At 39.4% G+C, this 26,587-nt stretch overlaps 1 long non-coding RNA gene across 1 annotated transcript; it reads left to right on the top strand.

Annotated features, from left to right (window-relative positions):
* Positions 1-1,347: 1,347 nt before the first annotated feature.
* LOC139181322 (uncharacterized) lies at positions 1,348-26,108 on the top strand. Its single transcript, XR_011565320.1, has 3 exons — positions 1,348-1,499; positions 20,348-20,421; positions 25,645-26,108. It is a non-coding gene; the product is annotated as an uncharacterized lncRNA (long non-coding RNA).
* The last annotated feature ends 479 nt before the right edge of the window (positions 26,109-26,587 follow it).

Here is a 26,587-nt window from a genome sequence, read left to right as displayed (position 1 = left end):
AACAAAGGAAGAGTAAAAACAAATCACATGATAATCTCAATAGACACAGAAAAGCATTTGACAAAATTCAACATACATTCATGATAAAAAGTCTCTTCAAGCTGGGTATAGAGGGAAAATATCTCAACATAACGAAAGCCATTTATGACAAACCCAAATAATACCCAATAGTGAAAAGTTGAAAGCCTTTCCTGCTAAATTCAGGAAGAAGATAAGGATGTCCACTCTCACTACTGCTATTCAACATAGTATTGGAAGGCCTAGCCATAGCAATCAGACAAGAAAAAATATTAAAGGTATCCAAATTGGAAAGGAGGAAGTAAAACTGTCACTCTTTGCAGACGACATGATATTCTATATAAAGAACCCTAAAGTCTCCATTTAAAAGCTGTTAGAACTAATAAATGAATTTACCAAGGTAGCAGGATACAAGATTAATGTACAGAAATCTCTTGCATTTCTTTACACTAAGTAATGAAATATCAGAAATAAAAAGCAAAAAAAAAAAAAAAAACTATTTTAAAAATCACATAAAATATCAATAAAATACTTAGGAATAAATATAACCAAGGAGATGATGACCTTTACACTGAGAAGTATAAAACAATGATAAAGGAAGTTGAAGATGATTCAAAGAAATGTAAATATCTTACTTGAGACTGGGGAAATTACTGCCACTCACACACAAAATAATAGGGCTTCTGTTAGTAAATAAAGGAGAAATAAATATTGTGTATTTTATTAAAAGTGTCTGATACAGTTTCATAAGACATGAGATCATGGAATAATATCCTGGGTTTCAAAATAGAAAAAAACAGTAGCTGCCAGAAACTACATTGTGCTTTATTTATTCAGACTCATCACATATTTTTTCCAGAACCTTAAGAAGTTTATTGACAAACTAGATGGGATTCATATGAGATTTCCAAATATGGTGAGAAATTTGAAGACCATTTAGAAGGAAGAAAAGTTGAGGAAATTTGGTTTGTGATTCAAGAAAGTCTAAGAAAGTCACTGTCCTTAAACATCTAATGAAGCATCATGGGAAAGAGTCCTCAGACCAATTCTATATAACTCCATGTGATAGAAGTACGATCATTAAATAGAAGTTACAGCATGGTGGTCAGGGTTTCAGTTAACATGAGAAGAAATTTTAATACAACTATCCAACAGCCATATTTCAAATCTTCTATTCCTAAAAGTGCTTAAGCAGATGCTAGATGACCAATTGCTGGGATTCTGTTAAAGATATGCAGTAACTATGTGGAGGGCTAGCCACACCCTACACAAAATCCTTTGGGAATAATACAGTGTTTGCTCCATTGTTTGTCTCTAACATTCTTTCAGCTATCTTAAGAAAGTCTTGAAGAACCATACAGCGCATGCATGTGAAGGAGAGAAATTGCGACTCACTTGCCCACAAAAGACATCTATCAGCATCCTTTCTGCTTTTTATGGTCATAAAGTCCCTGATGAAAACTTTTGTCCAACTCTAATTGGTAAGACCAGTGAAAATGCCACCTGTGTGTCAGTCACAGCTAGACAGATAAGACCCAACTTCTCAGAAAGCAAGGGTCCAGGTAACTCTGCATTCAAAAGCAAACATATCTAATTTTATTTGAGGAAAGAATAGATTCAATATGTAATTACCATGGAAATATGAGTAAAATGGAAAAGAAATTAATCATGCATAGCTTGACTACACCATTTAGATTAGAAGAGCTTTGATTTCAGTTACATATTCTTAACTTGGCCATTTCCCTTCCCTTCTTATATAGTAACACCCAACATTCCTTGAGTACTTACTATGTGCCAGGCATATTGCTTGGCACAATACGTGAATTCTTTCCTTTAGTACACATAACCTCGTGAAGTAGGTACTACTTTTAAATATCATTTTATAGATGAGGAAACTGAGAATCAGATAAGCAAAGTGATTCTCCCAATGTTATACAGCTATTCAGTAATAGAGGTCATTGGTGACCTAGATGTGTGCTGGATTAAGGGCTCCATCATTTGAGAAGCTTCATAGGAGCTCATGATCTAATACAAACTAAAATATACCTGGAATCAATTGAGAACATTCTAGTTTTCCCTAGAGACTGATATTGGCTTCCCAGATGGCTTAGGGTAAAGAATCTGCCTGCCAATGCAAGAGACTTGGGTTCAATCTCTGGGTTGGGGAAGATCCCCTGGAGGAGGAAATGGCAACTCACTCCAGTATTCTTGCCTGGAGAATTCCATGGACAGAGGAGCCTGGCAGGCTACAGTCTGTGGGCTCATAAAGAGTTGGACATGACTTAGCAACTAAAAACAACAGCAACAAGAGATTAATGTACGGGCAGCTTCCTGATTGACCCATCATTAATCTTAAAAGAATACACTTTCCATCTTTATTTTCTTGGTAGCAACTCAGTCTTATTCCTGCCACCACTAGCTCCACTGAGATCACCACTGATCTTCACCAGTGGACCCCTTTATGTCTTTATCTAATGTGACTTATTGATGTCATCTGACAGTCTACCATTCTACCTTTCTTTAAACACGCAGTTCCTTTGGCTCTCATGATACCAGGCTCTCTCCCCCCCCCCCCCTTCACTTTTAAGAGCTTCTTCTCTCCTTCCCATTGTAACTAACCACATTAATTGCTTGGCTACCTGCTTTTTCTATTTCCAGAATCAGAGAGTATTCAATTTGTCATATATTAAAAGCTTTCATTTATGTAGAAATTAGATTTGAAAATAGCTCTTTGCTTAACTTGTGCCAGGAATTAGTATCTCCATTTAACATACAGGCAAATATAATTTTGCAGAGGCAATTTGCTGGTAGTCACATAGTGAAAGGTTGTTGTTGAATCACGTGAATACACCAGGATTCTTAGCCCCTGGAGGAGAAGAATTCAATCCGGGGCCAGAGACGAGGCTTGATCGCTCAGAGCTTGTGTGATAAAGTTTTATTAAAGTATAAAGGAGATAGAAAAAGCTTCTGACATAGGCATCAGAAGGGGGCAGAAAGAGTACCCACTTGCTAGTGTTAACAATGAGGTTATATAATCCAAAGAATGTCTGGAGGTTGTAAAGACCTCATCAGACCTACTCCCATAATTTACATTTTAAGATAACACTGTCCTCAGGCAAGATGCATCCTTGTAAAGACCAGGTCTACTCCCATAATTAACATTTTAAGATAACAGAAGGTTGAATCCAAAGACTGTCCTTAGGCAGGATACATTATTGTTATATAATCCTAAGGAATGTAGAGAAAGAAAAAGTTTGTCCTTTCTTCCTCCTTGAGAATTCCAGACCCCTCTCTCCTTGGGGACCCCTAGACTCCCTATCAACCTGCCTAGGAACTGACTCTTTCATTCCCCCCTTTTCTTTTAGGAGAATTATGTTGCCTAGGGAAAAGGGGCGTCGTTCTTGTTCCATAACCACTTCCGAGCTGACAAGGGGCGTTGTCCCTAAATTGGTGAGGCAACATATTCTCCTAATCCTCATATTGAGGATATCTGATCCAGGGGCCCCAAATAGTAGCTGGAGGAAGCTACAGCAGTAGCAGGAGTTTGAGCAACCATTTGTAACTTAAAAGCTTTCATGCGGCTAGAAACAAACCCAGTTATACAATTACAGATGCAGGGAGCAAACAGCAAGAACAAAACAAGCAGAATTATTGTAATTAAGATAGTTGTCCACCGTGGGGGAACTAGTTAACGTCTCCCAAAGTGAGGCAATTGAGGCTTCAGGAGTATCCATGGCCCTAATCATCTTGTTTATGTGGTTAGTAAAATGAGTAACATTCGTGCTCATATCAGGTATATATGTACAGCATTGGGTATGAATAATGGCACAAGTTCCTCCTTGTGCAGCTGTCAGAATATCTAGAGCCAATCTGTTTTGTAAAACCACCTTTCTAATTTGTGCTTGTTCAGCATTAAGAGCTGAAATAGCCTTTTGAGAATCTTGTAATGCCTGTTGAGTAAAATTAGTCAAAGCATCCACTCGTAACATAACATCTGTAGTTCCCAAAGAGGGAACAAACGCTGCGGCCAAATAATCATACCAATAAAATACAGACCTTGCCCACTGAGTTTTAAGGTGGGGTAAATTAGCAGGCTTTTCTGGAAGCTCTGAAAATATAAAGCCGTGAGTAAAGGCTAGACCCAGGGTGCATCTCCCTATCCAACCAGGGGGAAGCCATGCCCATAGGTAAGAGCCACATATCCAATAAGTAGGTTTGGAGCAAGCCAGCACGACTGAGATATCCAGTCCCAATCAGTGCCTGGCCAGACAAAGGGAGAACCTGAACTGGGATTGGAAAACATGGGAATGATTACATTGCATGTTTCCTGAGACAAAAATCCCAATTGTTTCCAATCATTGTAATTAAGTTGTTGGCTAACTTTTGGGGACGGCTCTGTTTGTTCCCAGCATATAGAGGCAATAGATATTAAACGTCCTTTTTCAGGAGTTAGCCATGTAACCTCATCCCATATTTGATAAACGTCAGGTAAAAAACCATTAGATCTAGACCTATTTACCTTATATGTAGCAAAATAGTCATTGAACCGAGACAATGTATAATCAAAATTAAAAGTCACATTATGTCCATAGTTAGAGTACGAAGTGTTGCACCAGTCCATTTTAGGGTTGGTAGATGTCATCAGATGAAGAAGAGGCATTGCATGTGATTGTTGTTGAAGGTATTCACAGACTTGGAGAAAGTCTTTTCCTTGAAGTGGGGATGTCCACCACGGGAAGCCACTGATGAAGAGGGGAGCGCTCCTCAGGCCCAGCAGTTAGACCGATTGTGGAATGCAGCATAGGAGTGAGCCCAGGACAGGAAGACATTGTCTTGAGGATCCAACGGCAGACTCAGGATATTTGGAGTCAGCAGAAGTAAGCTCACATAGGTTATCAGGTCCATCTAAAAGGTACAAAGTCAGAGCATAGAAAGTAAAGACATAAAACGAAGTCACTTAATTTTGGTCAGGGTGCCACCTCTTAACTCGAGTATGATGTACCCACGAATCAATTCCTGGCACTTTGACAGCTGTGGGAGAAGAAAGAATAACCTGGTAAGGACCTTCCCAGAGAGGCTCGAGGGATGGGCCCCCAGATCCCAGTGTTTTTATGAGGACCTCGGTTCCTGGCTCAAATAGAGGCTTGCTTGTCTCAGAGGCTGGGTCAGGAGTCGTCTCCCGGAGTTCTGTTAATGCCTGTTGAAAAGCTGAGAGCTGAGTTACATAATTAGTTAATTCCAAGGCTTCAGGGTCTATAACAATGTCTGTGCGTAAGAAAGGCCTTCCATAAATACATTCAAAGGGGGACAGTCCCTCCTTTTGGGGGGTAGTTCGAGCCCTCATTAAAGCTATGGGTAGGACTTTAACTGTCCTGTGTCTCTTGAGTTAATTTGCACAGATGTCTTTTGATAATGTCATTAGCTTTTTCAACTTTTCCGGAGGATTGGGGTCTTCAGGAACAGTGTAAGTGATATTCTATTCCTAGAGCTTTAGACACCCCCTGAGTTACAGCAGCTTTAAACGCGGAGCCATTGTCACCCTGAAGGCTCCGTGGCAGCCCAAACCTGGGGATAATTTATGGATTAAAATCTTTATAACCGCCTTAGCCTGTTCACTATGACACGGAAAAACCTCAATCCACCCAGTAAAGGTATCTACCCAAACTTGTAAGCAAGAATATCCGTTAGTTTTTGGCATATGAGTAAAATCAATTTCCCAATCCTCTCCAGGATACTTCCCACTTCGTTGTAATCCAGATTTTGCTAGCTTTTCAGTCTTTGGGTTATTTTTTTGACAAATCTCACACCTTTTGATAATATTCTTTAAAGTTTTCATTACATTTTTACCTTCAAACAAACGAGGAATCATTTGGTAAGTACTCTCAGCACCCAAATGAAAACTCTGATGTAAACCCTTAAGAATTTTCCACTGAGCATTTTCAGGAATTATTAATCGTCCATCCTCAGACTGTAACCATCCTTTATCAGTAATCTTTGCTCCTCGTTTCTCATATCTTTCTAATTCTTCCTCAGTATATTGGGGTTTTTCCGGTTCCACAGGACCTGTCCAGATCAAAGGCGTCTGTAGTGAAGGGGTTTTGTAAAGTGCCGCTTTTTTGGCTTGACAGTCAGCCAGATGATTACCTTCGGCTATTTTACTCCCATCCCTGCTGTGTCCTTTGCAGTGCATAACAGCTACTTCTTTAGGACAATATATAGCAGTTAAAAGTCTCTCGATCTCTCTGAAATGCTTAATAGGTTCTCCTGTTGCTGTTTTAAACTGTGTTTCTTTCCATATTGCAACATGAGCATGTAAAGTCAAATAAGCACACTTAGAATCTGTGTAGATATTTACCCGCTGCCCTTTGCTTAACTCTAGAGCTCGGGTCAGGGCCACAAGCTCCACTAACTGAGCACTGGTTTCCTGGGGGAGAGATTTTGCTTCCAAAACCTGTTCAGCAGTGACCATGGTGTAACCTGCTTTACGCTTTCCATCCTGAACGAAAGAACTGCCATCTGTAAATATTTCCATGTCAGGATTGTCTAATGGGGTATCCTTTAGATCCTCCCAAGCTGCATAGTTTAAAGTTAGGAACTGAGAACAATCGTGACCAGGTGTTTCATTTTCCTTCTCAGGAAGGAAAGTGGCAGGATTTAAATTTCCACAAACTTTAAGCTTAATTACTGGTCCTTCTAACAACAATGACTGATTCTTAAGAAGCCTACTGTCTGTCATCCAAATATTAACCTTAGAATTTAAGATTCCACTCACATCATGAGAAGTCAGTACACTAAGGTTTCATCCATTAATTATTTTTAAAGCTTCAGGTGCTAATAAAGCCGCTGCCCCAATTACTCTTAGGCAGTGGGGCCACCCATGTGAAACTACATCTAATTCTCTGTTTAGATAAGCAATAGGTTGCTGGTGAGGCCCTCGGGGTTGTGTCAAAACTCCCAATGCCACACCTTTTCTTTCAGTGACAAACAAATTAAATTCTGACCTTGTGGGCAAGCTCAGAGCTGAAGCTTGCAGGAGAGCAGTCTGAAGAACCTTAAAAGCCTTTTGAGTTTCTGGAGACCAAACCAGTTTGTCGGTTTGGGCCTGCTGAGTTTCAGCTATAAGTTTATATAAAGGCCCGGCAAGTTCCCAACCCGGAATCCAACAAAAATCCTCTCAATTGTCTTAAAGTCATAAGTAGGGGGTGATTTAGTATAGGTTTAATTCTCTCAGGGCCTATGGCCCTAGTCCCTTCTGATATGATTAGGCCCAGATATCTAACCGATTGTTGACAAAGCTGAGCCTTTTCTCTTGATGCCTGGTAACCACAGTCTGCCAGAAAGTTTAAGAAATCTTCTGAGGCTGGCGAACAAGCTTCCTCTGTCTCAGCACAGAGCAAAATATCATCTACATATTGTAACACCACTGCTTCAGAGCTATTAAAGTTTTGTAGATCCCGTGACAAACTTTGTCCAAATAAGTGAGGACTGTCACGAAATCCCTGGGGCAAAACTGTCCAGGTTAACTGAGAAGCTGGCTGTGTAGGGTCTTCAAAGGCAAATAGAAATTGACTTTCTTCCACCAAAAGCACTGTATAGAAGGCATCCTTTAAATCAATTACTGAGAAATATTTGGCCCGTTCAGGAATTTCAGACAATAGAGTATAAGGATTAGGCACCACGGGGTGTAAAGGAACTACAGCCTCATTTATTATTTGTAAATCTTGAACTAGTCTCCATTTACCATTCGATTTCTTTATACCCAAAATAGGAGTGTTGCAAGGACTGTTACAGGGAATAGTCCCTGCTCCTTTAAATTTTCGATGATGGGTTTTAACCCTTCCTTAACTTCAGGTTTCAGTGGATACTGCTTCTTATGTGGAAATACGTGTGGGTCTTTGAGCTTAACAACTACAGGAGTAGCATTTCGTGTTTGACCCACAGATTTTCCATCAGCCCATACTCTAGGATTTACATTTTGTTCAACTAAAGGGAGAGAAAGGAAGGGCTCCATATTCATGAAAACAGAGGCATGGACCTTGCTCAGTATATCCCTTCCCAAAAGGGGTGAGGGAGATTCTGGCACGATCAGAAACTCGTGTGAAAACAGCACAGAATCCCAGTTGCAAGATAAAGAATAACTGAAATAATACCTTTTGGCTCGTCCAGACAGTCCCATTACGGAAACGGATCGGGAAGAAAATGGGCCAGGGGCTTCAGTAAGCACAGAATAAGTTGCCCCAGTATCTAAAAGGAAATCGACCGATTGGCCCCCCACAGTTATTAATACCCAGGGTTCCTCAGGTGTAATTAGGATGGGAGCCTGTGTGGAGACCCCTGGGCACCTTCAGTCCTGATTGTCTTGAGAGTCTGACCCAGGAGACCTACGCCTCTGGGGGCAGTCTCTCTTCCAGTGTGGTCCTTTGCAGACCAGACATGGAGCCGGGGGGGGGGGGTGGCTTAGATGCCTGAGGGCAATCCCGCTTGAGGTGCCCCTCCTTTCCACAGTAACAGCAAGCCCATCCCTTTTCACCTGGGTCCCTCTGGGCATTTTTCTCAGGCTGTTTAAGAACGTTTTTCATAGCCATGGTGAAGGCTTCCGCCTTTTCCTTTGTCTTTTTTTGCCTTTCTTTCTTTTCCTCATATTCCCTACCATAATACTGTCTGAGCCAGTTGTAACAGAGTATCTAAAGACTGATTCGGTCCATATGCCTGTTTTAATAGCTTATGGCGGATATCTGGAGCCAACTGAGTGAGAAATCTATCCTTTAAGATCACTTTCCCCTCTTCACTTTTGGGATCAATCTCAGTGAATCTGCGAAGGCCTTCTCTCAGTCTATCTAGGAATTTACCAGGAGCTTCCTTCTCCTCCTGTTCTATGTCTGCCAATTTGCCATAGTTTAAAGGCTTAGAACGCGCCTGCCTAAGTCCTTCAAGAATACATCTAACAAAATGACTCTGATCCCATCTTCCTTTAGCTGTGTTGTAGTCCCAGTCTGGTTCTATAGTTGGGACCGCCTGATTCCCAGTGGGGAGGGCCGCTATCTCGTTCTCCCTCTTCCCTACTGATCCATTACCAAGCCATTCATCTCCATAAGCAACCGCTTTTCCCAAAACTCTGAGTCTTTGACTCGGGAGTCAGCGTTTGTCCCAAGATACACATCACATCCTTCCAAGTGAGGTTATAAAGCAGAGTAACACCTTTAAAAGCTCTAATATATTTTTCTGGGTCCTCTAAATAGTCTCCCAGATCCTCCTTGATTCTTTGTATTTCTTGATAAGAGAAAGGCTGATTAACTCTCACAGACTGATTATTTCTCCTGGTGGGTGTTTCATAAAGAGGCAACAGCTTGTGTGGCTGTTCCTCAGTCTCTTTGGCTGCTCTGTGCATATGATCCCAGGGATAGATTGGAGAAACCTGTTTTTCCTCTTCTCTTTGTCTCCTGTCCTCCATTTCATCTCTTATTTCGATGGTCTGAGTTTCTACTGAAACCAGAGTAGTCTGAAGTCATCCTGAGACAGGAGTTGTTTGGACCTCCATGTGGGCAGTTTGAATCCCAGTTTGGAGTCCCCAGTATGGGGGCAAAGTAAGAGGACAGGAGGGAGCTGAAGGTTTCACGCCCAAATCTATACCCTTAGGACATAAGTCTGGCATGTTTTGCAGAGAGAAAAAGGGCAACACATATGCTACTTCTACCCATATCCCTTGTTCCTTACAGAACCGGTCTAATTGTAGAACAGTATTATACTTAAGAGACCCTCCAACTGGCCACCGTTCGCCGTCCTCCAATGGATACCGTGGCCATGCAGTATCACATAGGAAGACCAGGTGTGTCTTCTTTAAGCCCTGGGGATCAAATCTATCCCAGTTTTTCAGGATACAGTTCAAAGGAGTGAGGCTGGAATTGTTAGCTCCCATCTGTAAGAGAGAAAAAAAGTGACCAGCGCCATTTTTTCTACCGGAGGCGTCCCTCCGTGCTCTAGATGGGGGTGTAGACAGACATTACACCAAAAGCTTTTCCTTCCTGGTCAGACTTAGTCTGTCCCTTACCGACACAGGCACAGTCTGTGTCCCTCCCGGTTCTACCACGGAGATGGGGTGGGGATGTTCCAGGGGTAGACTTGATAGCATCCCTACTTGACGTCCAGCTCTTCACCTTTAACCTTGCTTGCCTCTGATGTCACCCAGGGTGAATCAGAGTAACCTTCCGGAATGCCTCCCAAGCTAAGACCGCTGTGGGAAACAATTGTCACCTGAGTGCCTGTGCACGACCCTGAGTATTTCTTGACTATAATAAGACCGACACGAACATAAAACTGAGATGTTCTTTCCAAGCATCACCACACCAGTATAACAGCCTCCTCTGATCTACTAAGAGCCGGTGTTACCAAAGAAAAAAACCCATTGCAGTCCCAATCTGAGTAACCTTTAACCTCAGAGATGTTCTTGGAGCTAGAGCTCCATCTAGCTTCCTAACTTTCGATTCCTAGCGAGGCTAGGCGCTTTCTTGAATACCAATCCAAGTTTGGGACCTAAGCCACAGTACAATAACAGTATAGATCACAAGTCCCTTGAAAGTCTATGATCCAATAGATTAGGTTAGTACTTCTAATTCCCAAGGAGTTATGAAATGGTCAAAGAGACCGAAAAGTTTGACCGAGAAAGCAGAGTTCGGTCCACATGCTTTGCCCATTTCTGGTCGGTTCCTGAAGCAGACATTGGGTGCCTCTTGGCATTGGCAGGTCGGTATAATGCCCCGACAGGTTTCTGCCATAAGCCCTATGAGATCACCGTGGAACCGCAGAGCAGGGCTCATTACTTGCTTCACGCAGGGCATGTCATTCATTCACACAAGCACACGGTAGAGTTAGTAAAGCACAGCAGAAAACGTGTTCGCTAAGAGAACAAAGAACTAAAGCTTCAAGAATCCTTACCTTGTCCTGAAGGATCCCGGAGGAGCCCCCAGGATGAAAGGTTGTTGTTGAATCACGCGAATACACCGGGATTCTTGGCCCCCAGAGGAGAAGAATTCAATCCGGGGCCAGAGATGAGGCTTGATTGCTCAGAGCTTGTGTGATAAAGTTTTATTAAAGTATAAAGGAGATAGAAAAAGCTTCTGACATAGGCATCAGAAGGGGGCAGAAAGAGTACCTGCTTGCTAGTGTTAACAATGAAGTTATATAATCCAAAGAATGTCTGGAGGTTGTAAAGACCTCATCAGACCTACTCTCATAATTTACATTTTAAGATAACACTGTCCTCAGGCAAGATACATCCTTGTAAAGACCAGGTCTACTCCCATAATTAACATTTTAAGATAACAGAAGGTTGAATCCAAAGACTGTCCTTAGGCAGGATACATTATTTTTATATAATCCTAAGGAATGTAGAGAAAGAAAAAAAAGTTTGTCCTTTCTTCCTCCTTGAGAATTCCAGACCCCTCTCTCCTTGGGGACCCCTAGACTCCCTATCAACCTGCCTAGGAACTGACTCTCTCAATAGCAAGTAAGTAACAGAACTGTAATTCAAGGCCTTACTTTTTATGTCTAATCCATCACTGTATATATATTCTCTTCTCAAAGTTCAATAAATAGAACATCTATGTGTCAGGGGTAAAATAAACATTTTATTGGTAAGTTAAAGAATTAAACTTTTTAAAATTTTGTAAAATTCATTAGTGGAAATGATAACACATTTATGTGAACTTCTATTCAGTAATTTCTCTCTTTTCCTTCTTCACAAGAAACTCCAGGATGAGTGCAAGGACAAACGCTGGTGTCAGATATCTGTGAATAGTCAAATGTTTTGACAAGATCCATGTCCTGGGATATACAAGTATCATATGCTGCTGCTGCTAAGTGGCTTCAGTCGTGTCCGACTCGGTGACCCCATAGACGGCAGCCCACCAGGCTCCACCGTCCCTGGGATTCTCCAGGCAAAAACACTGGAGTGGGTTGCCATTTCCTTCTCCAATGCATGAAAGTGAAAAGTGAAAGTGAAGTCGTTCAGTCGTATCCAACTCTTAGAGACCCCATGGACTGCAGCCTACCAGGCTCCTCCATCCATGGGAATTTCCAGGCAAGAGTACTGGAGTGGGGTGCCAGGGCCTTCTCCACAAGTATCGTATAGTATCTTATAAATGTAGATCAGGCAAGTTTTACAGTGGTGTTTAAAATCAAGAGGCAATTTACCAAAAAGGATGGGACCTATATAGTTTGTGGGCTCATTTCTAAGTGTTGTGTCTTTGTTTTCATGCTTAGCAATTTTAAAACACTGTATAATATCTTAAGCTGTATTAACCCAGAAACACAAAATACTTCTTGGTGATAGAGGCCTATTTCTATTCTATAACTCAAGATTTGAAATTTACCCAAAAGTAAGAGCTACTTCCACTTTAACCCTCCTCTCATTTAAAAATTTTTCATGGAATCCAAAATTTGGATTGCAGTTCTTCTGACAGCTGATTTCTACAAGTTCAGATGACTTTATTATATATTTTTCCTCATTTTAAGGAGGTTTAAACTATCAGTGCTTTAAAACAGTTTAAAAATATACATATTGGAATATAATGTTGAGTTTGAAAGGGAATCTAAAGTATCAGCTTTGTTTCCTAGTGAACTACTGAATAAAGACAGTGTGTGAGAATGGTACACTGAGGCTTCGATGCAGAAATAAATTTGTCTTGACAATTTTCTCTGCAAGTTATGGCAAATTCATGGAAGGAAAACAAGAATGTGATGTAACGAATAAAAACGGACCTGTCATAGGTATGTTGGAAATAGAAGACACACAAATCTACAGTAGAAATTTCCAAATTCTCTGAACTTTAAATAATTGATTAATATATTCCAGATCACCATGGTATTAAAATACTAGCACTGAGTATATAATATGAACATTCTCAACTGGTTGCAACTATTTTATGAACAAGAGTATAATCATGATTAGCTAGTGCAGAGCCACAGAAATGTTTCTTTTGAAGGCTATGCCTTATATGTTTTCCAGAGACAGCGTAGGTGTAAAACTAAACAATGCTTAGCTTTAAAATGTGCAAACTCAGTAGCCTCTGCCTACTCCAGTTTATCCGGGAGTATGTGCCACAAAAATTAACATCCTTAAGAATTTGATTGGAAAACTCTCTTACATTGACATATTCTCAGTTAATAATGCAACACTGTATCACATTATTGCTGAAGTAAGCTGTAACTTTAGTACAAATAAATAGGGTCTGTGTGCAATTTCCACTGCCATAATTTCTGTCTTTGGCCTAAACTGATCTCAGTTTCAGTGCTGTTGCTCTGTGATTATTGCTGCATTGTGTTGCTTTCTGGTATATTTATGGTTCTGTAGAAGACATGCCTCTTGAATGCTTCAGATCAAAAAAGCTTTGAATAACCTTTGTTGATTCTCATAAACCTTGGCATAGTTCAGGGAAAATCATCATAAACCTTTTTCTTATTAAACATTATTATGCACAGGATTATTTAGCTTAACCTCTGTCCAGTGATTGTCAATCAGCAGTGATTTTAACCTCTTCCACAAAGACACTGTGTCTAGAAACATGTTTGGTTATCACAACTGGGGTCAGTTGTTCCTGACGTCTAGTGGGTAGAGGTCAAGGATGCTGTTAAACATTATACAATGTACAGGACAGCCCCCTGCAACTGAGAACTATCCAACCTTTAAAGTAAATACTTCCAAGGTTGAGAAATTCTGCTCTAGTGATAGTGCATGCTTGTGCTTAGTCATTCAGTCGTGTCCAACTCTCTGCGATCCCATGGACTAGAGCCTGCCAGGCTACTCTGTCCATGGGGATTCTCCAGGCAAGAATACTGGAGTGGGTTGCCATGCCCCCCTCCAGGAGATCTTCCCAACCCAAGGATCAAACCCAAGTCTCCTGCATTGCAGGTGGATTCTTTACCGTCTAAGCCACCAGGGGAGCCCAGTGATAGAGTACAAGATACCTCTAACTTGGCTCCCTCATCTACACTTCAATTACTTCTTCCATAAAAGACAGAAGAAATTTAGTATTTGTAAATTTGTATTTTTCAAAGTCACTAAGCTGTACTAATATCTTTAATTGCCAACTACTCATAGATACTGAAAATCTAAAATAATACATTGTAAACTACATATTTAGAGCAGTAAAAAGAATTTGAGCTGTTAGGAACTTGGAGAAAATTTTAAATCTTTATAACTCTTGGCAAACAAAAGTTGTATTGCATTTTTTTTCCAAGTACAAAAATGACAAATCTCCTTCATGCATTTCAAAGGAAAGAAGACCCAATATTCGGCAGTATTTGATATCTGCCAAGAACTTGGGAGATCTTATGGTATGGTTTTCTAGGGAAGATAAGACAAGACGTCAGCTTCTTTCTAAGTTAAAGACAATTCTGGACCTGGTGTGCTGTTAAAGCCTGCCAGTATGATGTGATAGGAAAAAAAAAAGAAAATCAAGATTGCTCTTTCCATCCAAGAATAGTGTGCATTTGTAGTGTTTACCTAAGATCTATTTTCCCATCCTACTAACATCCTGAATTTCCTGTTAGGAAATTATTAACATTGACTATAGTCTAAAGGGACAATGCTCTTCACTAGCCAAGGAGTGGGCATGCTAGCCAAGTCAGGCCAAGGTAATAGGTGTTCCTTCCGTGATTGTTTGTATCTCAAATAAAATGACAAAGAGTATAACAGTATTCAGGTTCATTCACCCCAGTGAAGGCATCCTGAATAGACTATTTTGACTGCAAGACCACCCTTTTAGTTCTATTTCCTTGAGATCTTAAAGTATTTTGCATATTTTAAAAAACTCTCAAGCCTGCATTGCAGAAATACCTATTCTGGTTCTTCTATGCATTCTACTTCTTTTTTTCTTCCCCAACTCAAATCATTTGTTTGTTTGAATCATAACCAACAGAGTGCTTAGCTCCTGACGCTCTACAAGGAGTCTTGAGACAGTGTCAAAAGAGAGAAAACTGTACATTGTTTGCAGATACAGCTACTTTTGGTGAACCTTGTTTCCCAGGAGTGAAGAAACAGCTGCAAGTTTCCTGTATATGTAGTAATAAAAAGAGGGTGTCCCTACCAATTAATAAATTACTGTGGAAAGCTACAATATTATAACTCTCATCCTACAATTACAATAATAGCTAAAATCTTTATAGCACTTTTCAGTTTTCAATTTTTTTATATCCATGTTTCTCATTTGGTCATTACAATAATCCTGTGAGGCGTTGCTGTTATTGTTCAGTTGCCCAGTCATGTCTGACTCTTTGCGACCCCCATGGTCTGCAGTACAACAGGCCTCCCTGTCCCTCACCATCTCCCGAAGTTTGCCCAAGTTCATGTCCATTGCATTGGTGATGCCATCCAGCCATCTCATCCTAGGACATCCTTTTTTCCTTCTGTCCTCAACAGATGAGTCGTCTATTCGCATCAGATGACTGAAATACTGGAGCATCAGCTTCAGCATCAGTACTTCCCAAGAATATTCAGGGTTGATTTCATTTAGGATTGACTAGTTTGATCTCCTTGCTGTGCAAGGGACTCTACGGAGTCTTCTCCAGCACCACAGTTCAAAGGCATCAATTCTTTGGCACTTTGCCTTCTTTATGGTCCAGCTCTTGCAACCCTTATGTGACCACTGGGAAGACCATAGCCTTGACTTTACAGACCTTTGTCAGCAGAGTAATGTCTCTGCTTTTCAACACGCTGTCTAGGTTTGTCATAGCTTTCTTGCCAAGAAGCAAACGTCTTCTGATTTCAGGGTTGCAGTCACCATTTGCAGTGATTTTAGAGCCCAAGAAGAGGAAATTTGTTGTTACTTCCACCTTTCTCCCTTTCTATATGTCATGAAGTAAGGGGGCCAGATGCCATGGTGTGCTCAGATGCTCAGTCATGTCTGACTCTTGTGATCCCATGGACTGTAGCCTGCAAGGTTCCTCTGTCCATGGGATTTCCCAGGTGAGAATACTTGAGTGGGTTGCCATTTCCTTCTCCAGGAGATCTTTCCAAACCAAGAGGATTGAGCCAGCATCTCTTCAGTTTTCTTCATTGGCAGGTAGATTCTTTACCACTAGTGCCACCTGGGAAGCCCACCTTTTCCCTTTCTATTTGCCATGAAGTAATGGGGCCTGATGCCATGATCTTAGTTTTTGTAATATTTAGTTTTAAGCTGGTTCTTTCACTCTAAATGTTGCTTCTTGACTCATACAGGTTTCTCAGTAGACAGGTAAGATGGTCTGGTGTTCCCATCTCTTTAAGAGCTTTCCACAGTAAGTTATGATCCACACAGTCAAAGGCTTTAGCATAGTCGATGAAACAGAGGTAGATGTTTTTCTGGAATTCCCTAGCTCTCTATGATCCAATGAATGTTGGCAATTTCATCTCTTGTTCCTCTGCCTTTTCTAAACCCAGCTTGGACATCTGAAAATTCTTGGTTCCCATAATGCTGAAGCCTAGCATGCAAGATTTTAAGCATGACCTTACTAGCATGGGGGGCTTCCCTGATAGCTCAATTGGTAAAGAATCCACCTGCATTGCAGGAGACCTTGGTTCGATTCCTGGGTCAGGAAGATCTTTTGGAGAAGGGATAGGCTACCCACTCCAGTATTCTGGCCTGGAGAATTTCATGGACTGTATAGTCCATGGGGTGGCAAAGAGTCAGACATGACTGAGCAACTTTCACTTTCACTTTACTAGCAGGGGAGATGAGTGCAGTTGTCTGATGGTTAACATATTCTTTGGTACTACCCTTCTTGGGAATTGGGATGAAGCTTGACTTTTTCAGTTCTGTGGCCACTGCTGGGTCTTCCAGATTTGCTGATATATTGAGTGCAACACATTGACAGCATCATCCTTTAGGGTTTTGAATAGCTCTACTGAAATTCTATCGCATCAAATAGCTTTACTGACAACAGTGCTTCCAAAGGCCCACTTGACTTCACACTCCAGAATGTCTGGTTCTGGGTGACTGACCACACCATCACAGTTATCCAGTTCATTAAAATCTCTTTTGTACAGTTCTTCCATGTATTCTTTCCATCTCCTCTTGATCTCTTCTGCATCTACTAGGTCTCTACCATTTCTGTCCTTTATTGTGGCCATCTTTGGGCAAAATGTTCCCTTGATATTTCCAATTTTCCTAAAGGGATCTCTAGTCTTTCCCCTTCTGTTGTTTTCCTCTACTTTTATGCACCGTTCATTGAAGAAGGTCTTCTTGTCTCTCCCTGCTACTTTGGAACTCTGTGTTTAGTTTGATGTAACTTTCTCTTTCTCCCTTGCTTTTATTCCATTCTATAGAAAAGAAAACAGAGATTCAGAAAGGAAAAGTAACACGTTCAAGATTATACAGGTATTAAGTGACTTTGATTCCATGCCTGTGAGATATTCAGGAGAAAATGATAAGTTAGCATATATATATACACACATATATGTGTGTGTGTGTGTTGATTTGAGTATGGGGCCAGTACTGAAGGTATTAGGAGCTGTATCAGCTGGGATGGTTAGATACCTGCAGTAGAGGTCAATCTAAGCTGTTTTAGCATAAAAGTAGTTTATTAAAAGGGCAGTGGATATCTCATAGAAGTTGCTGAGAGGGATGTATAACCTGGCTTAGCTATATATCTAAGAAAAATGCCCCAAACTGTACTTTGGAACTTTCTGTTAAGAAAAATGCTTCTTCCATTAAACAGCTGCTGCCACTAAAGAGAGAAAAGTTTTTAAGTCATTAGCTTCCAAGTCCAGGTGTCACAGACACATCTGACTGGGCGAGCTTAGATCATGTTCCAAATCCCTAGTTGTAAGGGAGATTGGGAAAGTCAGCACTTGAATTTTCATCCCCTGTGATAGGAGGTAAAGTTTTCTTCCTACAAAAACCTATAATGTGGGTTAATACTGCAGTCATATTAACCCACTGCAGAAAGGGGCTAAGGCTTTGAGTAGCCAAAACAGCATAGTTGTCATTTATATTTAAAATATGATTATATTCTTCCTAAAAGGTTAATGATACTTATCCTACTAATATTTGTAGAATGGAGAAATCTCCAAACAAAAAGTTGACATAGCAGGATAACTGCTGTGTATAGTTTGAAGAGGGGTTAGAACAAAGTCCAAAGGAATGTTAGCACTTAAGAGACTTGCAGAGAAGAAGAAAATTTCAAAGGGGACTCAGTTCAGTTCAGTTGCTCAGTCATGTCTGACTCTTTGCGACCCCATGGACTGCAACACTCCAGGCCTCCCTGTCCATCACCAACTCCCGGAGTTTGCTCAAACTCATGTCCATCGAGTCAGTGATGCCATCAAGTCATCTCATCCTCTGTCCTCTCCTTCTCCTCCTGCCTTCAATCTTTCCCAGCATCAGGGTCTTTTCCAATGAGTCAGTTCTTCGCATCAGGTGGCCAAAGTACTGGAGTTTCAGCTTCGGCATCAGACCTTCCAGTGAATGTTCAGGACTGATTTCCTTTAGGACTGACTGGATGGATCTCCTTGCAGTCCAAGGGACTCTCAAGGGTCTTCTCTAACACCACATTTCAAAAACATCGATTCTTTGGTGCTCAGCCTTCTTTATGGTCCAACTCTCATATCCATACATGACTACTAGAAAAACCATAGCACTGATTAGACAGACCTTTGTCAGCAAAGTAATGCCTCTGCTTTTTTATATGCTGTCTAGGTTGGTCATAGCTTTTCTTCCAAGGAGCAAGCGTCTTTGAATTTCATGGCTGCAGTCACCATCTGCAGTGATTTTGGAGCCCCCCAAAATAACATGTGTCACTGTTTCCACTGTTTTCCCATCTATTTGCCATGAAGTGATGGGACTAGATGCCATGATCTTAGTTTTCTGAATGTTGAGTTTTAAGCCAGCTTTTAAACTCTCCTCTTTCACTTTCATCAAGAGGCTCTTTAGTTCTTTGCTTTATGTCATAAGGGTGGTGTCATCTGAATATCTGAGGTTATTGAAATTTCTCCCAGCAATCTTTGTTCCAGATTGTGCTTCATCGAGTCTGGTATTTCTCATGATGTACTCTGCATATAAGTTTAGGTAAGCAAGGTGACAATATACAGCCTTGATGTACTCCTTTCCCAATTTGGAACCAGTCTGATGTTCCATGTCTGGTTCTAACTGTTGCTTCTTGACCTGCATACAAATTTCTTAGGAGGCAGATAAGGTGGCCTATTATTTCCATGTCTTGAAGAATTTTCCAGAGTTTGTTGTGATCCACACAAAGGCTTTGGCATAATCAATAAAGCAGAGTAGCTGTTTTTCTGGAATTCTCTTGCTTTTTTGATGATCCAATGGATATTGGCAATTTGATCTCTGGTTCCTCTACCTTTTCTAAATCCAGCTTGAACATCTGGAAGTTCACGGTTGACATACTGTTGAAGTCTGGCTTGGAGAATTTTGAATATTACTTTGCTAGCATGAGAAATGAGTGCAACTGTGTGGTAGTTTGAACATTCTTTGCCATTGCTCTTCTTTGGGATTGGAATGAAAACTGACTTTTCCAGTCCTGTGGCCACTACTGAATTTTCTAAATTTGCTGGCATTTTGAGTGCAGCACTTTAACAGCATCATCTTTTAGGAATTGAAATAGCTCAACTGGAATTCCATCACCTCCACTAGCTTTGTTTGTAGTGATACTTCCTAAGGCCCACTTGATTCCACATTCCAGGATTAATTCAAAGGGAACTAAGAAGAGGTGAAGTATGAAGAAGATGAGAAGAATGTGGTGTGAAAGCAAAAAGGGAGAAGACTGATGGAAAGGAAGAATTAATCAGCTGTGTCTATAATGTTATGAGGAACAGTAAGATGAAAACTCAGAGATAGTTCTAGGGGGATGTGAGATTACAGATATCTTTTTATTTTTGATTTAAAATATGCCAACATTTTTCTAAACTGAGAGGAAGGAGCCATTCCATACATTAAAACAATGGCTTCATCTTCTTTGGTGTTTGGTAAATCCTTATTTTGAAATTGCTTTAATTCAAAGTCTTCACTACATTCCATTTCAAGCATCCTTAGTACTTTAGTGTACACTCCTTGCTTCTGTGCTTTGAAATCTCCTTAGTTCATTTATTCCTTCCTCTGTTCTGTGACAATGCCTAGACCATTACTTGATTCAATACTCAGGATTTATTCCATGGAAATAAATAGGTATGATAAGGCTGTCACTTTAAAACTTAGATTAACACTACTTTAATTTAGTCTCTCACAATATATTACTTTAAATGAAAGTATGCCAAATATCAACTTTTTAACCATCCCAGTTGTATGAACAGTAATTGGAATTCCCATGCCAATTTTCAACTCTTTGATGTTTTGCATTTCAGTGCCTGTAAAGCTGCTGCAAAAAATTGACCATAGCTCACTGGACCCATTTACACTGTCTGATTATATATATATGGTAAGTATCAGAAGACACTCTGCATAGTATGCCTACAGGTGAATGATTAGAAACAGAATAGCTAAATAGTCTTATTTAATACTAAATATTCCTTTCTTCATCCTTTCCCCTCTTAAAAACTTGGGTCTAATCTGATCTACATACTGCCTTCCTATAAAATATCTCTTTCATTCTCACACAATCATGGGAATTTAATCTAAACTAAGACTAGGCAGTTTTAGGTGGAAAAATAAAGTCTCATAAAAATGGAATTTAGTATTTGAAATGGTGCTTTATTGTCTAAGTCTATTGGAAAGCTTGCTTAGAACATCTAATGGTGGAGAGCATCTTCCATACATACAGTCTCACAGAGTCAGATTTTGTACCATAACTATATATATTTAAATTAAAGAGTTAAATTATAGAGTTAATATATAATATCAGAGTCTAAGGTGATTAGTCCAAACTCCGTTAATCTTTGACTCATTCTCAAATGGCAAACTTCCTTCAACAAGTTTTATCTCTTTTTTTTTTTTGCAGACTTTTGAAGGTATAGTTTATATATCATAAAATTCATCCTATTAGGCATACAATGAATGCTTTTTAGTATATGCAGAGAGTTGTGTAACCATTACCATGGTCACATTTTAGAACATTTTATCACCTCTCCCCAAAGAAATCTTGTGCTCATTAGTAACTTACATTGGATTCACCAGAGATCTGTTGATGCAAAAATAGTTAAGAATGTAGATATATTATCAGTCCAATGCAGTTTTCAAATTATGCTAAGTACTGTTGCTCTTTTTGGTGAAAGTATGTGTAGAAGGATAACTTTTTGAGCAGGTCTCTTATAGATGGTCCTAGGTGACACTGCCTTGCCAATATGCCAAAGCAGGCCAACAAACTGGTGAGAAAGAATAGGTTGCCACTCTCTTGAGACCTATTTCCCATAGGGTTGACATACTTTCTATATGGTCATTAGGAAAAGAAGTATGACTGCTCCATCTTATACACATTACTCTCACAAACATACATTTAGCCTCATTTCTTGAGGTTTGTGGCACATGGGTGACTATTTTCCTTTCTATAGTAATGGGTGAAGTTTTCTGTTTGTGACTATTAGATCAATATTGTTAATTGTGTTAAACCAATATTTCATATCTTCATTGCATTTATGACTGTTTTTACTGGGAAAAAAAAAAAAGTGAAATGTTAGTCCTGCAGTCATGCCTGGCTCTTTGCGACTGCATGGACTGTAGCACAACAGGCCCCTCTGTCCATGGGATTCTCCAGGCAAGAATACTAGAATGGGTTGACATTCTCTTTTCCAGGAGATCTTCCAGACCCATGGATCTAACCCGGGTCTCCTGCATTGTAGGTGGATTCTTTATCATCTGAGCCACCTTGCTTTCTCCATTAGTTCTTAAAGGAGGTAATATAGTGCTGAATTTTCACATTCCTTCTTTACTCCTGTAAATTTTTGATTATGGATGTTGAAGCTATGTTATCACTTGCCTACGATGTTATATCATCCTGGCATATTGACCTTTTCATTTGAATGTTGTGACCATTTAAATCTTCAGTAAGTTTTATTACCTTAATATCTATTGTGCTTGATGCTAATAGAGTTATACCAACATTTTATGGTTTGCATTTTCCTGTTGTATCTTTAACCATCCTATTGATTTCTACTTTTGGGACTGGCATTTTTTCATCTTTATTCTCTTAATTGGAACATAATTGCTTTACAATGCTGTGTTAATTTTTGCAGTACAACAACATGAATCAACTATATGTATAATCAACTATATAAATCTTCTCCCTCTTGGATCTCCCTCCTACTCCACCTCCATCCCGTCCCTCTAGGTCATCACAGAGGACCAGGCTGGGTTCCCTGTGTCATATAGCAGCTTCTCACTAGCTATTTTACATATTGTCTTATATATATGTCAATGCTACTCTCTCAATTTGTCCCACCCTCTCCTTCTCCCCTCCCCATGTCCACAAGTCTGTTCTCTACATGTGCATCTCTACTCCTGCCCTGCAAGTAAGTTTATTGGTACCATTTCTCTAGAGTCCATGTATATGAGTTAATATACAATATTTGTTTTTCTCTTTCTGACTTACTTCACTCTGTATGACAGACTTTAGGTTCATCCACATCACTACAAATGACCCAGTTTCATTCCTTTCTATGGCTGAGTAATATTCCACCGTATATGTGTATCACATCTTCTTTACCCATTCATCTGTCTCACCAAATAGAGAATTTCAATAAAGAGAAGCTATAAAAATTAAGCTTGATATAAATTCTGGAGTTGAAAAATATAACTAAAATGAAAAGTTTACTAGAGAGCTCAAAATTATATTTGAGCTGATAGAAGAAAGAATCAGTGAAATTAAAGATAGACCAGTTGAAATAGAGGGACAGGTTCTCTAAAGAAAGCAAGTTGAGAGAGGAATAATAAAATAGGTGTAGGTATAGATTAATTCAGATTTAGGAAGATGAGGGAGTTTCTGTCAGATGGATTCTGTTCTTTTTTGAGAGTGGAGATAAAGATGAATAGGTGGGGCACAGGGCAGTTTTAGAGAAGTGAAACTAATATATATATATATAATGGTGAACATAGAACATTATGTGAAGTGAAGTGAAAGTCGCTCAGTTGTCTGACTCTTTGTGACCCCATGAACTATACAGTCCATGGAATTCTCCAGGCCAGAGTACTGGAGTGGGTAGCCTTTCCCTTCTCTAGGGAATCTTCCCAACCCAGGGATTGAACCCCAGTCTCCCACATTGCAGGCGGATTCTTTACCAGCTGAGCCACAAGAGAAGCCCAAGAATACTGGAGTGGGTAGCCTATCCCTTCTCCAGGGGATCTTCCCAACCCAGGAATCGAACTGGGGTCTCCTGCACTGCAGGTGGACTCTTTACCAACTGAGCTATCTACATGTATCAAAATCCACAGAACTGTACAACAGAAAGACTGAATCCTAATATAAACTATGGACTTTAGTTAATAATAATATATCAGCATTGATTCATCAATTGTACCAAATGCATTGCACAAATTACACAAATGCAAAATGTTAATAATAGGAGAAATTGTGTGTGAATGGGGTGGAGGGAGTAGTGAGGGGAGGTACATGGGAAGTCTCTGCTTTCTGACAATTACTCTGTAAACTAAAAACTTGTTCTAAAAAACTTTAAAAGTCTTCAGTCTGTTAAAAATAATAAAAATATAAAGGAAAATATGGATGTTGATAATCTAAAATTTTTCCTTTAGAGGCATAAGAGCAATAGAAATTTTCAAAAGGAAAAAGAACTTATCCATTTGGCTATTCACAATGGAAGTGAAATATATTGTGGTGGGAAATAAATCTCTAATTATTATTATTATGATTCAAAAACAGGAGCCACAAGGAAAAGAGTTCTAGATTTGAGTAAATTAATAAAATTAAGCCTATGGACATCAAAAATTGCTACAATTAATGTTGAGGCAAATTACAAAAACTGTTTGTAATAATCCTGACAAAGAGCTAATAATAACAATGTATAAGAGCTCTTTGAAATCTATAACAAAATCACTTCTTTCAATTAAGCAAAAGATAGTAATAAAAAAATTGACAGAAAGGAGAAACATAAATGTCTAATAAAATTGTCAAAATGTTTAACATTACTGGAAATCAGAGTCATACATAATTAAACATTGTGATAACGTGTCTTGTTAAAGTGGTAACATAGAAAGTGCAATACTCCATGTTGGTTAAAATGCCAGTGGTGTGTATTATTGGTATACCATTGAAAGGGAGTTTGATAGTATCTACTTAGAGTTTTAACAAGTTTAGGTCCTATAGACTATAATGCCATTAAAAGAAATTTAGAAAAATATTTGAAAGATCTAAATCAAACAGTTAATAGCATTCCTAAGTGATGGTATTGTTGGTGGTTTTTTCCATTTTCTGTATTTTCTAAGGTTTTTTCATAATATATCTCACCTTTATAATAAAAACATACAAAGAAAAAATTTAATCCAACTCTCAGAGGGAAAGAGAGGCTATCTGGTCATTTCATGAAAAAATCATAATATTGTGCCCATAACATTGCTCTAAAAAATAAAGTCATTTAAAAAAACAAAAGAAAAAGAGATAATATTGTACATAATGTCAACTGCTTTTTTCCAAGTAAACTCTCATTAGCAGTTTCCCCTGTCATAATAAATAATTTTTAAACACCCAAAAAGACAACTAGTGATAGGTAAAGGTCATAAAAAAGATAAATTCTTCTTTCTGAATTGATAGTAAGGGGAGAAATAGCGATAGTTAAAGCAACATTGTTATTTTAAAAGAGTAAATGTCATAACATTAAATACAAGGTGATAGAGATTGTTTTTATATGATGATAACTAGCTTGTCATCTCAACCAATACAGAGTTTTCAAGGGAATTTTTTTCACTGGATGTGTTTCTCTGGTGCAGTATGTTGCATTTAATACAGAACTGGTGTGAAATAAGCCCATAGTTTGAAGGTAGGAATAGGAAGTGTAACATTTTATTCTCTGTATTTTCAAGTTTGACAATGGAAAATGCATATACAACTACTATTTTTTGCTTGAGACGTTAGAAAAAAACCCACTAAAACATGCTTGGGCTTCACATTTATAATGATTAAACGAACACAAAATTCCAGTCCAATTCTCATTCAATGTCTTAGTCTGCTCAGGCTTCCAAAACAAAACAACATAGACAAGTTGGCTTAAACAACAAAAATTTATTTTCTCACAGATCTGGGGACAAGAAGATTCAGATTAAAGTACCAGCATAGGAGGTTTCTGGTGGAAACTCTCTTCCTATATTGTAGACATCTGCTTTTTCACTGTATGTCCATAAACGGGAGAGAGAGAGACAGAGACAGAGACAAGAAAGGGAGGGAGGAGGAAAGAGATACCCTTATGCTGTCTCTCCTTATAAGGGCAATAACCCCATCATGAAGGCCCCACCATCATGACCTTTTGTAAACTTCTTTTCCAAAGGCCTCATCTCCAAATACCATCATATTGAGGTTGAGTGAGGTTGTTGTTGTTGGGAGAGGGTACACAATTCAATCCACAGCATTCAGGGATATAAAAATCACCAAGACACTAAAGAACTGGTTTGTCATTTGGCATTTATTCTTTGTTTGTTTTAGTATTTCTCATTTTGACACCATTATAGAGTATGGGTTTATTGTTTATTGTTTTCCTCACAGGCATCCCTGAGAAAATGGGCCTGTATTTCCTGTGTGGTGTCTCTGGAGGCCTTATCTTTCTATTACGCATCTTTACTTCCAAAATGATCTTTGTCCAAGAAATGAAAGAAGTTTCTGGGTGTATAAATTCCAAGTTGGGCAAGAAAAAGCTACAGGATCAGGAAGAAGAAGAAAACCACAATGATGACAGTTCTTCTGGTTCCTCTTTCCATCACTTTACGTACACCTATCCATCCTTGAATAGCATGTTTTGCCCTGAGCTGACTGCAGCTTTAGAGCATTCAGCTAACGGAAGAAAGAGATGAAATCTGGATAGCCAAAGAGCCTAGTCTTTATGCTATTTACAAAATCAAAACTGCCACAAAATAAAATGAAACACAATGTGCAACTTACCTAGTTTCCAGGTGTAAAGACATAATTCTATACGTTAAATACAGAAATGCCCAAAAGTACTGGGTAATATGGATGGAAACGTATTATTGTTAATATATTAGTTTTCAATTGTCTCATTTAGACTATGAGTTTTCAGTTTATAGTAAGGCCCCAGAAGCTATGTTGCTGTTCAGTCAGTCAGTCACATCTGATATTTTGCCACCGCATGGACAGCAGCACGTCAGGCTTCCCTGTCCTTCAGTATCTCCCAGAATTTGCTCAGACTCATGTCCATTGAGTTGATGATACCATTCAACCATCTAATCCTCTTTCATCCTCTTCTCCTCCAGCCCTCCATCTTTCCTAACATCAGTATCTTTTCCAATGAGTTGGTTCTTCGCATCAGGTGGTCAAAGAATTGGAGCTTCAGCTTCAGCATCAGTCCTTCCAATGAATATTCAGGGTTGATTTCCTTTAGGATAGACTGGCTTGATCTCCTTGCAGTCCAAGGGACTCTCAAGAGTCTTCTGCAACACCACAGTTTGAAAGCATCAATTCTTCCACACTCCCC

The sequence above is a fragment of the Bos indicus genome, chromosome X (assembly GCF_029378745.1).
Source record: "Bos indicus isolate NIAB-ARS_2022 breed Sahiwal x Tharparkar chromosome X, NIAB-ARS_B.indTharparkar_mat_pri_1.0, whole genome shotgun sequence".
NCBI classification, from domain to species: Eukaryota; Metazoa; Chordata; class Mammalia; order Artiodactyla; family Bovidae; genus Bos; species Bos indicus.
The sequence above is the reverse complement of the archived record's forward strand: the minus strand, read 5'-3'. Positions and strand labels throughout refer to the sequence as shown.